Source organism: Oratosquilla oratoria, chromosome 37 (assembly GCF_046742065.1).
Source record: "Oratosquilla oratoria isolate Oo_2021 chromosome 37, ASM4674206v1, whole genome shotgun sequence".
Taxonomy (NCBI): Eukaryota; Metazoa; Arthropoda; class Malacostraca; order Stomatopoda; family Squillidae; genus Oratosquilla; species Oratosquilla oratoria.
Window position 1 is genome coordinate 40,265,038 of NC_134813.1, and position 16,811 is coordinate 40,281,848.

Sequence of the window (16,811 nt, forward strand, 5' to 3'; positions counted from 1 at the left end):
GAATATTTACTCACAATAATGTGTTGAATATTCTTCTAATTATTCTCGCTGAAGTGTTTTATTAAATGGTGGGTGAAGGGGGGGTGAATCGTCACTGTATCTAGTGCTTTCTGCGACATACCGATGTACACGCAGTAGGTTTCTTGACCTCTGCAATGAGTTAAAGAACAATTTTGGTGGGGCTTCAGCCCCCCCCCTCATCCCCACCCCCTGGATCCGCCACTGTGTGTGTATAATTCACCATGGTCTTGAACCACGTGTCGGACTCGTGATCGACAGCTACTACCCTCCCGGATGAGAGCTCAGAGCTCAAGTATGACCGATCTATGGGCAATGATGTGACCTTGCACGCACACACACACCCCAACTCCCACCTTCCACGAGAGTTGGAGTAACGACCCACAGCGCAGTGATACTGAAATTATTTCAGCCCTAGGCGGGATTCGAACCCGAACCGCCGTAGTGGCAGCCGGGATCTCTACCACTGAGCCATGAGTCGTGTGTGTGTGTGTGTGTGTGTGTGTGTGTGTGTGTGTGTGTGTGTGTGTGTGTGTGTGTGTGTGTGTGTGTGTGTCTGTGATTCACTATGGTCTTTGGAACACGTGTTGGACTCGTGATCGACAGCTATATCCCTCCCGAAAGAGAGCTCGTATGACCGATCTATCGGTAATGCTGTGACCTTACACGCACGCACACACCCAACTCCCCGCCCACGAGAGTTGGAATAACAACTCGAAGCGCAGCGATACTGAAATTATTTTAGCCCTGAGCGGAATTCGAACCCGGACCGCCGTAGTGGCTGCCGGGATCTCTACCAATGCGCCGTGAGTCTTGTGTGTGTGTGTGTGTGTGTGTGTGTGTGTGTGTGTGTGTGTGTGTGTGTGTGTGTGTGTGTGTGTGTGTGTATTTACCTAGTTGTATTTCACGGGAAGAGGAGCTATGCTCGTGGTGTCCCGTCTTCATATTTCGTTTTATCTAGACTATTTTTAAATTCGTGTATTGTTGTTCCAGGTCACTGTTGCAAGAGACCCACAGTTCCCAGGTAATTGGCAACACACAGACACGCACAGGGATCAGTATTGGCTCCAATAATGTTTGCTATTTACGTGAATGACATGGTTGAAGATGTGGAATGTTACATGAGCTTCTTTGCAGGTGATGCTAAATTGTTGCGGAATGTGAAAACCGAAACGGATTGTGAGTCACTACAGAGAGACCTAAGCAATGGTTTGGAAATGGAGTCAGAAGTGGGAAGTAGACTTCAACATTAAGAAATATATCATAATGGAATTCGGAAAAAAAAAGAATATCAGGATGATATACAAGTGGAACAAAGGAAGGGAAGAAAGTGGGTTCTTTAAAAAGACCTAGGAGTAATAATCTCAAATGACTTGTGCCCTCATAAACAAATATACAAAATTGTCGGAGACTCCTAAAGCTTGCTTAGATCAGTAAAGGTGGCTTTTACCTATTTAGACTAAGAAATTGTGAAAAAAAATATTAGTTACACTAATAAGGCCTAGCCTATTCGAGACACACCTTGACGTGTTGAAAATGAGGATAATGAGCACCTTCCAAAAGCGTGTAGGTCGCGCATGGACCTGGAGAAATCCAAGTGGAACGACAAAGAACGAAATAGACTTCATATTACGAGACGAGAACAAGAGCATTAGTAATGTTACGGTGATAAATAAAGTCAACCTAGGTAGTGACCATAGAATAGTAGGTTGCACAGCTAAATTCAATTTCAGAGCCGAGAGAAATAAACTAGTTTTAAAAAAGAAGAGTAACGTTCCTGCCTAAAGCGATAAACATCAGAGGTTCAGTATACCAGTGTAATGTGTCAGTGTTTGTGCCTAATCAGTATGATCGAGCCCAATATTTCACACACACACACACGTCGTACTATCGTGGTGAGGTTGAGCGGCTGTTTCGCCACGCAGGGGATAGCCCAGTGATCCTGCAGCGGACTCTTTCATGTTGAAGGCACACAAGCACACACAAACACACACACCAGGCGATTTTATTCAGCTGAGGGGAAAACCCCTGCGTGACTCCTAAGGGTAAAGAAACTTTTTCCAGTCGATTTTTTTTAGTGAGGCGTTGATGTTGTGGGCGACTTGAGTAGATTTTTTTTTTTTTTTTTTTTTTTTTTGTTTTTTTTTTTTTTTTTTTTTTTTTTTTTTTTTTTTTTTTTTTTTTTTTTGTAGCGAGGCATTGATTTTGTGGCCGACCTGTCACTGTAAGCACTCTTCATCGCAAGTGTTTGTTTGTGCGTCTTCGTCTGCAGGCAGTCCCTGGAACGCGTCCTGGTGGAGACATAATAGCGTCCTCTCAAATGACCATGGCGTCGATGGGGCCGTCGTTCACTCCAGAGGTTCCGTGAACGATGAATATCCTGTGCAGGTCAGGAAAGGGTTCGGAGAGGACCTTCCTGCGGAAACGCCTGCCACAGGACTCTCGGGGGTGCGTGAGGAACCTCTGGGTGTGGTTCTCCGTGTAATAAGTAAAGAGGGCGGTGGGATACAAAGACACGAGAAGGAGTCCCACCCGGCATCTAATGCCGCCCTTGTTGCCCCAGGTCATAATTAGATTAGCCACAGTTGCAAGGTTGCTCAGGGCGTGGAAGAGGGTACCGGACCAGAGCATACCGAAGTAGTGCGGGTAGTTGCGACCCCCGACGCAGACACCCAGCACAGGGCAATGATGGTCCTTCTCTCTTATGCACGCACCACACTCTGAGCAGTGGCTGTCGCGGGGGCCCTGATAGAATCTGCACACGGGGCAGAAGCCGTCGACAGAGCCTGATTCTTCGTCCATTAGGTTCCTGTCCTTACTCCAAGGGCCTCTGCCTGGATCCCTTTGGATGCAGAGGCCCAAAAATCCCAAGGAGAAAACGAGGAAAAGTGCAGGAAGAGAAGAAGTACTCCTGGAGACGTGTTTATCCACAAAGTTCCTTGTCCAGCGAAGAAAAGTCAGAAAATAGCTCCCCAAGTTGCTGGGAGCAGAATCCTGACAGCGTGATGTTGCTTGAAGTTCATTTTCATCGTCTCGCCCAATTCTGTGAGAGAGCGGGTGCGAAAGGCATCGAGGTTAATCCAACAGTCTTCTAGCTCAGATATGGGCTCCGGAAATCACGAACCACGTCAATCCCCCAAACCTCATCTCTAATACATAAACAAAGCCATTTACACACCCTAAAATATGTTTATGCATATATGTGTGTGTGTGTGTGTGTGTTTGTACATGTATATATGTATGTGTGTGTGTGCGTGTTTGTGTATAGTTATGTATGCATGTATATATATATATATATATATATATATATATATATATATATTTGTGTGTGTGTGTGTGTGTGTGTGTGTGTGTGTGTGTGTGTGTGTGTGTGTGTGTGTGTGTGTGTGTGTGTGTGTGTGTGTGTGTGTGTGTGTGTCTTTACCTAGTTGTATTTACCTAGATGTATTTTACGGGAAGGGGAGCTATGCTCGTTGTGTCCCGTCTTCATATCTTGTTTTTTCTAGACTGTTTTTAAATACGTGTATTGTTTTTGCACACACCACTTTCTCATCTAACTTGTTCCAAACATCTATTACCCTGTGGGGAAAGCTGTTCTTTTTTTAGGTCTCTTCTATAACTGTCTTTCTTGATTTTCTTTCCATGTCCTCTTGTATTACCACTATCCCATTTTATTATATCCTCTCTATCAATAGTTTCTATGCCTTTCATGATTCTATAAATAGTTATCAAGTCTCCTCTCTCTCTTCTTTGCTCTAGTGTTCTGTAGCTCAAGTTTTGCTAGTCTCTCTTCATATCATAGTTCTGAGAGTGTTGGTGCCAATTTCGTAATTGCTTTTTGTATTCTTTCAAGTTTTGTTATACATTTTTTGTACTTGGTGACCACGTCGTCGCTGCATACCCCAATCATGGTCTTATCAAAGTGACCAGTTTTTCATCACCATTTCTTTGTCCAGGTATGTAAATGCCACTTTGATCATACTTATTAAATTATAAGTTTCTCCAAAAATTTTGTTTATATGTTTCTCAGGGGACATATTATTCATTATAATGACTCCCAGGTCCTTCTCATTTTCTACTTTTTTAATTTCTTCTTCTCCCAATCTATATGATCTTACTATTCTTTTTTTGTTTTTCCATTCCATTCCCATACTTTATTGAGATCACTCTGTAGCAACTCACTATCTTCTACAGTGTTCACTTTTTCAACAATTTTGCATCGTCCGCAAAGAAGCTCATATAACTTTCAATTCCTTCATCCATATCATTAATATTTATATAGCAAACATCATTGGGGCCAGAAGTGTTCCTTGTGGAACTCCATTAATCACTTGATCCCAATTAGAGTGTTTGTCTCTTATCACCACTCTCATTTTTCTTTCATGCAAGAAGTCTTCCATCCACTTCAGCAGTTTGTCCTGTATTCCTCCTGCAGTTTCTAATTTCTTTAGCAATTTCTTATGTGACACCTTATGAAAAGCTTTTTTCAGGTCTAGAAATGCACAATCAGCCCAGCCATCTCTTTCTTGTATTAGTACATCTATCAGCCTTGAATAGAAACACATTAAGTTTGGGACGCATGATCGTTCTTGTCTAAATCCAAATTGATTTGTATCTAGCACGTAGTTTTTTTCCAAGTGCCTTGCCCATATAATTTTGACCATTCTTTCATAAATTTTAGCTATCGTACATGTAAGAGAGACCTGTCTATAGTTAGTAGGGTCTTCCTTGTTTCCCCCTTTATATATTGGTACTACATTTGCTCTTTTCCAGTCTTCTGGAATTTTTCCTTCTTTCAATGAACTGCTTATTAGACTATGTATTTTGACTGTTAGTTCATTCCTGCATTCTCTCAAAACCCAGTTTGCCATGCGATTTTCTGACATCGAGCTTACTCAAGTGATTCATTATTTCATTCCTTGTTACTTCTATCTCGATATTTCTAGGTTGTATATTCTCCCTCCTAAATACCGATTTAAGATGCTTGTTCATAATTTCTGCCATTTCTATTTCCTCTGTGTATTCAACTCCTCCTTGTCGTAGATTATCTAATTCTTGTTTGTTTTTCAGTTTGTTGTTTACAAATCTGTAAAATAGTTTTGGTTGATCTTTACATTTTTCTATGACATCTTTTTCGTATTTTCTCTTTTCTTCTCTGCACACTTGTACATATTTATTTCTATAACTAGTATATATTTTCAATTTTTCAGGTCTTTTGTCTTCTTTCCATTTCATCCAAGCGTTATCCCTTTTGTCTTTTAACTTCCTACATCTTTTGTTGCACATATCCTTTTTCTTGTTTTTGTATTGGAACATACTTTTCCACTCCTTCTTTATATTTTTTGTCAAAAATATTCCATTTCTCCAATACTCTTGTTTCCTCCTTGTGTTTCCTTTCCCAGTCTGCTTTTTGAAGAAAAAAAAAATTGTTTTATCTTTTTTTTTCCATACATCAATTTTCCCTTTCTATATTGGTCGTTTTTTCATGTATTTTTCCTCATTTAGTTCCATTTCAACCAATATGTAGTCACTTTTACATATTGGTGTCTTATATTTAATCTTGTCCACTATTTCGGGTTCTGGTGTGATTATTAGGTCCAGTCTCGATGGTTCTTCCTCATTTCTATACCTAGTATTCTCTTGTATCCATTGCGTCGTTGTATGTTCTATAATCATATCAAGTAGTACATTTCCCCATAGGTCGTCTCCACCCTTCACTCTCATCTCTTCCCAGCATATTTCTTTACAATTAAAGTCACCCATTATAACTATTCTTCCTCCATCTTCCATTATCTTATTTAGTGTTATCCTTATGTCTTCTAACATATTTTTGTGTTCTCTCTCTTCCCATGAAGCCGTTTTAAGAGGCATATAATTTGCTACAATCTTCCTGCTCTTCCCATCCTTGTCCTCAATTTCTATCATAAACATCTCTACTTTATTCTTTCTATATGTGACATACCTCACATTTATATCCTTCTTAGTCAGGAACATAACTCCACCCCCTTGTTTTACCTCTCTTTTTCTAATCCAATAATTATATGCACCATGTCCTACACTGTTGGGTGGTAGTGGACTTTTCAATTTTGTCCCTACAATTCCCATTATGTTTTTTTTTTTTCAGATAATCATTCAGTTCGTTCAAGCCTGTTATTAAGCCATCTATATTTGTATAAGACACTTTTAATTTTCTGCTTCTTCCATCGTGTTTTCTGTTTCCCTTCCGTTTTTGTCTGCTATGAACAATTTCTTCACTTTCATATCCACTACTCTCTAATAGAATTTATCTTTGTCTGCCTCTGTTCTTTTCTCGTTTTTTCCTTAGCTTCTAGTCTTTTTGTTTTCTCATCCTCTCTTTCCTCTTTATTCATTTCTCTTTTTATCCATACCTGTTTATATTGATCACTGTCTGCTAGTTTCCCTGTTTTTGCCAAGATATTCTCTGCTGTCGTTTGTGACCTGAATTTAACCTTAATTGGTCTGGTCTTATCTATATTGTATTTCCCTATTCTATATAGTTCTTCTATTTCTTTCCCTGTTTCTTGTTCATCCTCTTGAACTACTTCTAATATTTTGTTTACCTTTTCCTTCTCCTCTTTTACTCTTGTAGTCCTATTTGGATTATGCTTCTCTTCCATCCCTAATATAATTATACATTTCTTTTTGTCCGCTAAGTCTCTTACTATATTCTCCTTCTCTCTCATCACTTTAATAACTGTGTCCTTAGTTTGTTCTTTCATATGTTGTGTCACTATATCTCTAAATACAGTTTTGTTATTATCTTGGACTTTTCTCCAACCCTGTACTTCTTTTGCTATGGACTCTTTATTCTTCTTCTTCAATTCCTCATTCTCATATTTTACTTCTTTTACTGTCTTTTTAATTCTTCTATTTCTTTAGTTAGGTTTTGGTTCTCCTTCTTTAGTTCTTCCAAGTTATCAACTCTTTGCGTAATCCGGGTAAGTTGGCTGAAACTAACCTCCCAGAGTTCGATCATTTTCTCTAGTTTTTCCTCTAGATTTACTAATTGGGGGAGGTTGGCATCCCGTCCCTCATCAAACCCATGGAAATTATTATCTCCACTTTCTATTGTGTTGTTCTTATTTATATTACTGATATTTTCAACTTCACCTGCGTCGTCTGCAGCCCTCTTGTTGACATTTCTTCTGACGTCCGGGGGGACCCGTTCGTCTCCTTCCTCATTTCCTTCCATTTTCCTCAGTAACACCTCCCTTCCTCCTTTTTCTTCACCTTCCCACCACACCACGAGCTTTCCCCTTCGCTACTAATACAGCAAAGGATAATTCAGATCAACAAAACTAGAAGTTTTCCTGAAGGAAAAGTTCCAGAAGATTGGAAAAAAGCAAATATAGTACCTATATATAAAGGAGGAAATAAAGAAGAACCTACCAACTATAGACCAGTCTCTCTAACAAGTACAATAGCAAAAATTTGTGAAAGAATTATCAAAAGTAGATGGGTAAAATATTTAGAAAAAAAAAAAACAAAGTGTTAAATCCAAGACAATTTGGATTCAGACAAGGAAGATCATGCGTCACCAATTTAATATGTTTCTATTCAAGGCTAATAGATATAATACAAGAAAGAGATGGATGGGCGGACTGCATTTCTAGACCTAAAGAAAGCTTTTGACAAAGTACAACATAAGAAGTTGCTTAAGAAATTAGAAACTGAAGGAGGAATACAGGGCAAACTGCTAAATTGGATGGAAGACTTTTTGCAAGAAAGAAAAATGAGAGTAGTGATAAGAGACCAGCACTCAAAATGGGATAAAGTAATAAGCGGTGTTCCGCAGGGAACAGTACTGGCCCCAATAATGTTTGCTATATATATTAATGATATGGATGAAGGAATTGAAAGTTATATGAGCTTCTTGGCAGATGATGCAAAACTACAAAAAAGAGTGAAAACAGAGGAAGATTGTGAATCACTACAGAGAGATCTATATAAAGTACAGGAATGGAGTAGGAAGTGGGAAATGGAGTTCAATACAAAAAAGTGTAGTATAATGGAATTTGGAAAAAGCAAAAACAGAATAACAGGATCATATAATTTGGGAGAAGAAGGAATAAAAAAAGTAGAAAATGAGAAGGACCTGGGAGTCATTGTTATGAATAATATGTCACCTGAGAAACATATAAATAAGATTTTTGGAGAAACTTATAATTTAATAAGAACAATCAAAGTTGCATTTACATACCTGGATGAAGAAATGGTGAAGAAAATCCTAATCACCCTGATAAGACCAAGATTGGAATATGCAGCAACGATATGGTCACCAAGTACAAAAAAAAATTATAAAAAAAACTTGAAAGAATACAAAGAGCAATTACAAAATTGGCACCAACACTCTCAAAACTATCATATGAAGAGAGACTAGAAAAACTTGAACTACAGACACTAGAGCAAAGAAGAGAGAGAGGAGATTTGATAGCTATTTACAGAATCCTGAAAGGCATGGAAATTACTGATAGCGAGAATCTGATAAAATGGGATGACAGAAATACAAGAGGACACGGAAAGAAAATAAAAAAAGACAGCTATAGAAGAGAATTGAAAAGGAACAGCTTTCCTTACAGAGTAATAGACAGTTGGAACAAGTTAGATGAGAAAGTGGTGTGTGCAAAAACAATACATGAATTTAAAAATAGTTTAGATAAAATGAGATATGAAGACGGGACCTTACGAGCATAGCTCCCCTTCCCGTAAAATACAACTAGGTACAACTAGGTAAATACACACACACACACACACACACGCCACACGCTCTTACCACCCTCACTCTATCTAGGGTGTCACAACGACACGGTGAGGCACTAAAGAAATTTGGGGAAAGCCTGCTTTCCCACCCTAGACACCGTCACTTCTTTCCTCCCGATGCTCCACCAACTCGCCACGCCACTAGACACAGAAATAGGCTCGTACCAATCAAAGCGCCAAGGACTGACCGCTACAAAAACAGTGCCATCCCATCCATTTCAAAATACGCTCACTAAGATGATTCAAACTTACATTCCTTTTAAGGACAGACGTCCCCCAAATCAGGCTCGCCCAAAGTGGCTCGACAAAGAAACTGAAAAAGTATTGCTAAAAAGAGACAGGCTTATAAGAAATATAAGTGCTCGGGTGCATCTAATGACTATGAAAGTTATGTATCAATACAGAGAGATTTAAAAAAGACAATAAGAAAAAGAAAACGACAATACGAAATGAACATCGCTGATGAATCCAAAGAGAATCCCAAAGAATTCTATAGTTACATTAGAGATAAAAAGGTTGTTAGGAATCACATTGGTCCACTATTATCTGCTGACGGTCAACTTGAATATTCAAATGAAGGAATGTGTAATATCTTAAACAATTATTTTAGCTCGGTATTCGTAAACGAAACACCTCAAGGTGAATTCCAAACTGAAACCTGTGAAAAGTCTGGGGTAAACTTACTCACTACGGTAAATATAACAAAAGAAAAAATTAAAAGGTGTATAGACAAACTCAAAGTTAATAAAACACCAGGGCCTGACGGTTGGCATCCAAGAATCTTAAAGGAAATGAAAAATGAGATTGTTGTTCCATTACAAATAATTTTCAAGAAATCCATCATATTCGGAGATTTCCCAAGAGAATGGAAGCTAGCTAACGTTACTCCCATATTCAAAAAAGGTGACAAAAAGAAACCAAATAACTATAGGCCTATAAGTTTGACTTCAATCGTAGGAAAAATAATGGAAACTATCATCAGAGATGCTATGGAACATCATTTAGAAAGTAACCGTTTGATAAATGATAGCCAGCATGGTTTCAGACGGAAACGTTCTTGCGTGACTAACTTACTCGAATTCTACAACACAGTTATCTCGAATTATGACTAAAGAAACAATATAGATTTAGTATATCTAGACTTTGCAAAAGCTTTTGATACCGTCCCACACGAAAGACTACTTACTAAATTAGCTTTGCATGGAATAAGTGGTAGCCTATTAGGTTGGACTAGTAATTGGTTGAAGGGTCGAAAACAGAGAGTTGTTTTAAATGGAAAAACTTCTGGATGGAAAAGTGTTGCAAGTGGAGTTCCCCCAGGGTTCCGTTCTTGGGCCACTTCTATTCATAGTATATATAAATGATATAGACCATGGACTAAAATCTACTGTTTCCAAATTTGCTGATGATACAAAAATGTGCGGAGTGGCAAATGATCACTCAAACCAATTAGATATTCAAGAAGATTTATATCAATTACAGCAATGGTCTGAAAAGTGGCTAATGAAATTTAACACAAGTAAATGCAAGGTAATGCACATAGGTAAAAATAACAGTAAGTGCGATTACAAGTTATTTGAAAATTCGTTAACAAAAGTGGATAGTGAAAAAGATCTGGGCGTAATTATCAGTAACGACCTCAAATCATCCAAGCAGTGTATTTCAGCCTCTGAGAAAGCAAATAAGATTCTAGGACTGATTGCGCGATCTTTTGATTTCAAAAGTCCATCACTCATTAACAAGCTATATAAATCGTTAGTTCGTCCACATTTGGAATATGCTGTTTCCGTATGGTCACCGAATCACATTAAAGACATTGACAGACTGGAAATAGTACAACGGCGAGCCACAAAACTGATTCCAAATATCAAAAATAAATCATACGAAAATCGACTATAACATATGAATCTGTTTTCCCTAAAAAAGCGTAGACTCAGAGGTGACTTGATACAGGTCTTTAAAATTCTAAAGGGAATTGACAACATCAAAAGTGACAAAAATTTTACATTGAATGAGAATCAGACAAGAAACAATGGTCTCAAACTGTCCGGAAATAGATTCAATTTGGAAGTAGGTAGAAACAACTTTGCCAATCGTGTAGTTAATGAATGGAATAAACTTCCTGCACAGGTAGTGCAATGTAGTTCAGTTCGAAGCTTTAAGAATCATTTAGATAAATACCTAAGTAAGATGCTGTAATGATTATGATTTATCTTATATTATTTGTTTTTGTTTTGTTATCATTTGTCTGTCTGATTTTCATTTATTATTAGTTATATGTCAATTTATTATTATTTACTATCTACCTGTTTGTTTATTATTTAACTATACCTATGCATTTATTTATGTATTTTATTTGTTATTTACATTATCATAGTTTTTATTTATTATTTTATTATTAATATGATTTTTTTTTTTGCATCCGACCTAGATATGGATCAAAAGGTCTCCTGTCGGCATGCTCCGCCTTTGTAATCCTTTGTAATAATGAACTCCATGTAAACTTGTACCGTGTATATACTCTAAGTTTTATATTTTTAATCAGCTTTTGTAATGTATTATTGTCAGTGTACTACTGCAATCAAAATAAACCTTTTATTATTATTATTATTATTATTACACACACACACACAGGGAAAGACGTAGACGTAGACGATACAGGATTGGTCACTATTCTAAGGATAGAAATCGACCCCTAAAGATAAAACTAAGATCACAAATGGTAGTAGAAGACATATTTGAAAAAGTAGGTAACTTGGCAAGGAGTGAAAAGTACAATAAGATATGGATAAAAAGAGAAATGAGTATTGAGGAATTAGAAAAAGAGAAGACACTAAGAGATGAAGCAAAGGAAAAAACGCGAAGAGAACGGAGACCGAAAGCAAGGAATTCTATTGGAGAGTAATCGACATGAGACTGAGGAAATGGTACATCAGAATGGGCGAACCAAAGACAGAAAAAAATGGAGAAAGAAGAAAATTGAAAGTGGCCTATACCAACATCGACGGATTAATTTCAGGACTGAATGAACTTAATGATTACCTGCTAGAAGAAAAACCAGACATAATGGGAATTGTGGAGACTAAACTAAGGGGTGAAATACCATCCATCGATGTTGGACATGGACTATACAATTACTGGATTAAAAACAGAGACAAGAAACAGGGAGGAGGAATCATGTTCTTGGCCAAGAAAAACTTGAATGTGACAAAAATTGCGGAGGGCAAAGGTAATGTAGAACTGATCATGATAAAAGTCGAAGACAAGAACATGAAAAGCAGAAAGTTTGTGGTGACTTATGTGCCCCCAAAAACGAACGCTTGGAAAGAGAACGAGCATACGAAAATACTAGAAGATACAAGGCAATCATTAAATGAGATACTAATGGGCGGGGGTAATCTGGTAATTATGGGGGACTTCAATTGCAAAGAAATTTGTTGGGAGAACATGACAGTGAGAGGAGGAGAAGACTTGTTGGGTAATGTACTGCTGGACATGACCATGGAATATACAATGACTCAGTGGGTCAGTGAAAACACCAGATACAGAGATAACGAGGAGCCATCGAAACTAGATTTAATATTTACAACAGAACCTGAAATTGTGAATAAAGTCCAATACAAGACACCAATTGGAAAGAGTGACCATATACTCATTGAGACTGAACTAAAGGAAGAAATATACATGGAGATAAATGAAAAGCATAGGAAAGGAAGATTGATGTACAACAAAACGGACTTTGCAAAACTAAAGAAATTTTTCCAGAATGCAAACTGGGAAAATTTTTACATGGAAGAGACAAAAGTGGAAGAGAAATGGGATGTATTGATAGATAATTACAATGAAGGGGTGAATAGGCACGTACCAAGACAGAAGCTAGAGAATGTGTACATTAAATGCTTGTTCAACAAAAGATGCAGTGAGGCAAAAGATAGAGGGGATAGAGCTTGGAAAAGATGGAGAAAATCTTATAAAAAAAAAAACTGGAAAATGGCAAGTTTATATAAACTATAGAAATGAGTATGTTAAAGTGAGAAGAGAGGAAAAAAGGAACCATGAAAAGGATATTATAGATAAATGCAAAGAGCAACCCAAGCTATTCTATCGATACGTGAATGGTAAACTTAAAAACAAACAGGAAACGGTGAAACTACGTCAAGGGAATATAGAATACGCATAAGAATTAGAATTGGCCGAAATCATGAATAATTACTTCAAATCTGTCTTCACTAGAGAGAAAGCACAATATTGGGACGAGGGAATTGAAAGGCGATCTCCCCCCATGAGCGAGCTAACAATAACACAAAAAGAAATAATGGAACATCTATCAAACCTTGACGTCAAGAAATCACATGACCCGGATGGAATTGCAAATTGGATTCTAAAAGAATGCAAAGAAGAACTAACGGACAAAATACATAATATAATAAGTTGCTCACTTAAAGAAGGAAAAATACCAAAAGACTGGAAAAATGCTAACATTGTACCAATATATAAAGGAGGAAACAAGGAAGAACCAACTAACTACAGGCCAGTCTCACTAACAAGCACTATAGCCAAAGTTTGTGAGAAAATCAAGAATAGATGGGTAAAACACCTGGAGGACAACAATATAATAAACCAAAGACAATTTGGGTTCAGACAAGGAAGATCATGTACCACAAACTTAATATGTTTCTATTCAAGATTAATAGACATAGTGCAAGAAAGGAATGGATGGGCTGACTGTGCCTTCCTGGACTTACAAAAAGCTTTTGACAAAGTATCACAAATATATATATATATATTAAAAAAATGGAATATATAGGAAGGATATAAGGGAACCTACTAAAATGGATGGAGGACCTCCTGACTGGTAGAAAGATTAGAGTAGTGCTCAGAGAAAAATATTCAGATTGGAAAGAGGTGATCAGTGGAGTACCGCAGGGATCTGTATTGGCTCCAATAATGTTTGCTATTCATGTGAGTGACATGAATGATGATGAGAAAAGTTACATGAGTTTCTTTGCAGACGACGCCAAACTGTTAAGGAAAGTAAAAACTGAAAAGGATTGCGAATCACTACAGGAAGACCTGAATAAGGTATGGAACTGGAGTCAGATATGGGAAGTGGACTTCAATATTAACAAGTGTTGCATAATGGAGTTTGGAAAAAGCAAAAATAGAATATCAGGACAATATAGATTTGGAGCCAAAGAGAAGGAGAGTTCCGAAAAAAAGATTTGGGTGAACTATCTCAAACGACTTGTCCTATGATAAACAGATAAACAAAATTGTTGAGGGATCCTACAATTTGCTAAGATAAATAAAAGTGGCATTTACATATTTGGACGAAGAAATTATTAAAAAAGATATTGGTCACACTGATAAGGCCTAGACTAGAATATGCGGCGACATTGTGGTCACCCAGTACCAAAAAGAATATAAAGAAAATAGAAAGAATCCAGAGAGCAGCCACAAAAAATGGCACCTGCACTTGCAAACTTGTCATATGAGGAGAGATTGGCTAAACTGGAGTTACCGACTCTGGAGCAAAGAAGAGATAGAGGTGACCTACTGACCATCTACAGAATCATGAAGGGCACAGAAATACTCGATAGAGAGGACTTGTTAAACTGGGACAAGAGAAGCACAAGAGGACATACAAAGAAAACAGAAAAAAAAACATAGCTATAGGAGATATCTGAAGCAAAACAGTTATCCACATAGAGTGGATATGCAGCCCGGAATTCATTGATGAAGAATTTGAGTCTATTGTTAACCTAGGTTTAGGATTAAAGTACCCTAGAACATTTTTAGATAACCCTCTCTCTTTGGCGAAAAAAAAACTTTTCATAGGAATCAACCCCCTCCCCTTTTTGACATTAAGAATCTTTTAGTATTACCTTACAGTAACAATCTTTCTCAAGTTCCTCATCTACTTAAAACATGGAATGTTAAAGTAGCGTTTAATAACCCATGTACTTTTAAGATATTAATAATTAAGAATTCTCCCGCTGATTCTGTTGGCTGCATATACAAAATCCCTTGCAGAGATTGTGAAAAGTATTACATTGGACAAACGGGCAAAGAACTATCAACTAGAATTAAACAACATAAATATAGTGTTAAAACAGCACAAGAATCCAATGCTCTATTTGTTCACATGAAAGACTTCAATCATTGTATTAATTGGACTAATGCTTCCATTATAATTTCTTGTAATTCATTTGTCAATAGAAACATAATAGAAAGTAGTATTATAAAAAATTCTGAAGGTTCTACTCTTAATATCAGTAATGGCATTTATAAATTAGATAAATTAATCATTAACAAGATTTGTAATCAGGTTGTATGTGACCAAAATTAATTTGGTGAATTGTGCTGTTCTCTAGATTTATTTTTCATTGATGACTTTGTGTACCAAGACTTTTTCTTATTTCATATGTGACTTTTTGTGCTTTACCAGTTCCTTTCCTAGTGTAATATTTCTTGTCATCTTGTACTATGCCAGTTCCTTTCCTAGTGTTTAATTTTGTGACATCTCGTACTATGCCTGTTCCTTTCCTAGTGTATAATCTTGTTATTTTTAAACCTCTTTGTAACACAACTTTTTCTGTATTCCCCTGAAGATGTGAATTACACGAAAGCGCTTGGGAATTACTGTTTTCTTCCGATTTCCTTAGTGGTTACCAGCAAAATATATACATACATACATATATATATATATATATATATATATATATATATATATATATGTATATATATGTATATGTATATATATGTGTATATATATATATGTATATATATATATATATGTATATATATATATATATATGTATATATATATATATATACATATATATACACACAAAAAAAACTGCTTGCCGCAACTGAGAGGGCTTGCCCTTACATTGGTTTCTCACTTCCTACTTTGTGAGAGTGAGATAGTGAGCGCTGTATTCAATGAATTTTTATTTTTCCTCCACAAATGAAGCCTCTCATCGATTTGTTTTTCAACTATTCTTCCAGTAGTTTGGCTGTATTCATCATTAATTTATCCGTTATTGTCTGCCGTGTTCCATGCTCTATAGGTGTAATATATATTTCATATACAATGTGCTCATAGAATTCAAATGTGCACAATTTTAAATTTAGTATTCTTAAGACTGCCTACGGAAATTAAAAATGTGTGTGTGCGTGTGCGTGCGTGCGTGTGTGTGTGTGTGTGTGTGTGTGTGTGTGTGTGTGTGTATTCACCTTGGTCTTTGGATCACGTGTTGGACTCGTGATCGACAGCTATTTCCCTCCCGAAGGAGAGCTCAGAGCTCGTGTGACCGATCTATGGGTAATGCTATGACCTTTCACACACACACACACACACAATTCCCCGCCCACGAGTAACGACCCGAAGCGCAGCGATACCGAAATAATTTCGGCCCTGGGCAGGATTCGAACCAGGTACTGCGAGCACCCCCGTACTTCGCAGTCCAGTACTCTATCAACCTCGCCACCGAGTGAGATAGAGTGTGTGTGTGTGTAATTTTGCCTAGAGTGCTTTAGAAATTTACAATATATGACGTCTTAGTTTTCATGGAATAACTATTATGTAAGAAGATTCTGGAGCCACGCAAGTGGCCTGAAAGAGCACCAGGTTGCTAACCACTGTCCTAGTGCTCAGAGCTTAACTAAATTAAACACAAAATATTTCTGTAAAAATTCTTATGAAATAGGTAAACAGATGGAGCTTATAGTATCTGCCTCTATCCTTAAGCGTATTTGCTAGAGAAATTTGCAGGAGTGACGAGGCAAGAGTTAATAAAGTCGCCGTGGAAGTGATATACGTTGAAAGATGCATTTATTTTAGCGACGTAGTCCTAAAGGAGTCATAAAAAGAAATGGAGCGTGGAGCTACGAATTCAGCTCAGTGGACCAAGAGGCGATCACAAAAGCGACCGGTGTCACTTTTCCTGGTTGTCTGACCACATTGAGCTAAGGTGACGGCTTTGTCCGCGACTAAGCTCGTCCTGGTG